Below are 2173 nucleotides of genomic sequence, written 5' to 3' on the forward strand. Positions count from 1 at the left end.
ACAGTAGAAATCATTTAAAATGTCAATTCAAAATTTTACTGCTTGAAACAGCTCATCCTTCAATAATTAAGTCAATAAAACGAACTTAATTTAATTTAAACAGTGATGCTGTTTTGTAGGCCTGGTGGAGTCATTACAATTAGTAATTCATAATTAGAATTTTATTGATGTCCATGCACCGTGTTGCCGAGCATCATCAAGAAACTGTGATGATTGGTGGTAATTTGATAAACATTCAGAACCATTGCATTAATTATGTGCCTTCCAATTATATCTGAAGTTAATGAATGTATGGAGATATTGTGGAGATGAATTCAAAGGACAGCTCAACCTGAATTTTAAGACCATATTTTGTAATATTCTAATTATAACTTTCCTGCTTATCAGCTGTTAGACAAAATGAGGCTTATCTAAAATATTAAATGTGAGTATTGTTCATACAACAATCTGTTTTCTAAAATCTTAGTGATTAATTTGAAACAGCAGTCAATGTAATTTCTGTGTAATATGGTGAATAAAAAAGCTACAAAGCATATTTTAGACTGAATTAACAGCAAACAATCCATGAATATGGTGGCTAGAAAATCTTTAAAAAATAAAGTAAATGACCTCCCTAACTTTGCCTCTGTTTTCTCATATAAAACATAAGTGATGCCCAATTTAACTTTACTTAATTATTGCCAACAAATTAAAAGAATTACTATGGCTTTGCAGATGCCACCACTGCCAGGAGCCCAGTACTATCAGCCATGGACAACCCCACCATGTTCTTAGACATCACTGTGGATGGCGAGCCCTTGGGACCTGTCTCCTTTGAGCTGTTTGCAGACAAGATTTCAAAGACAGCAGAAATTTTTTGTGCTCTGAGCATTGGAGAGAAAGGATTTGGTTATAAGGGTTCCTGCTTTCACAGAATTATTCCTGGGTTTATGTGTCAGGGTGGTGACTTCACACAGCACAATGGCACTGGTGGCAAGTCCATCTATGGGGAGAAATTTGATGATGAGAACTTCATACTAAAGTACACAGGTGCTGGCATCTTGTCCATGGAAAATGTGCTGGATCCAACACAAATGGTTCCCAGTTTTTCATCTGCACTGTCATGACTGAATGGTTGGATGGCATGCATGTGGTCTTTGGCAGGGTGAAAGAAGGCATGAGTATTGTGAAAGCTATGGAGTGCTTTGGGTCCAGGAATGGCAAGACCAGCAAGAAGATCACCATTTCTGACTGTGAACAACTCTAATAAGTTTGACTTGTGTTTTATCTTCATCACTAGACCATTCCTTCTGTTGCTCAGGAGAGCACCCCTCCACCCCACTCGCTCACAATATCCCATCATCTTTGTGCTCTTGCTGCAGTTCCCTTGTGTTCCATGTTTTTCTTGTTCCCTTCCATGCTTAGCTGGATTATAGAGTTAATTTTATGATTATGAAATAAAAACTAACAACAAAAAAGAATTACTACAAAAAGAATGCATATTCTCCTAGATAAAAATACATAAAAATTACATACCAGTGAAGACCGTCAGTATCTTTCCTTTTCTTTACTGATGGGGTTGAGGGAGGAGGGCAGAATCACATTTGGTTGGGCCTATTTAAACTTAATTAGCAGAGCATATTCTGCATAGCCATTACAAAAAACAATTCTCTAGAAAATTGATATATACATGTTTTAAATTTGAGTGAGATATGGTTTGGCTGTGTCCCCATCCAATTCTCATCTTGAATTGTAGCTCCCATAATTCCCATGTGTTGTTGGAGGGACCCAGTGAGAGACAACTGAATCATGGGGGAGGTTTCCTCCGTACTGCTCTCATGGTAGTGAGTAAGTCTCACGAGATCAGATGGTTTTATAAAGGGAAACTGTTTCTCTTTGTTCTCATTATTTCTTGCCATGTAAGACATGCCTTTCTCCTTCCACCATGATTGTGAGGCCTCCCCAGCCACATGGAACTGTGAGTGCATTAAACCTTTTTTTCTTTATAAATCACCCAGTCTTGGGTATGTCTTTATCAGCAGCCTGAGAATGGACTTATATAGAGTGATAATGGAAACCTGTGGTAATGTCCATAGTGTTTTGTCTGTAGAACTGAGATGTTGTGCCTCTTCAGACTACTGTCTATCAGGTTGCAAAAACATCTAGTGTAGTTCAGACTCCATGCTCACTGGTA

The 2173-nt window shown here is 37.9% G+C and overlaps 1 pseudogene; it reads left to right on the forward strand.

Annotated features, from left to right (window-relative positions):
* Nucleotides 1–749: 749 nt before the first annotated feature.
* On the forward strand, nucleotides 750–1246 carry LOC105500831 (annotated as a pseudogene).
* Nucleotides 1247–2173: the final 927 nt, after the last annotated feature.

This window comes from Colobus angolensis, unplaced genomic scaffold, assembly GCF_000951035.1.
Source record: "Colobus angolensis palliatus isolate OR3802 unplaced genomic scaffold, Cang.pa_1.0 Scaffold69, whole genome shotgun sequence".
In the NCBI taxonomy this organism is placed as follows: domain Eukaryota; kingdom Metazoa; phylum Chordata; class Mammalia; order Primates; family Cercopithecidae; genus Colobus; species Colobus angolensis.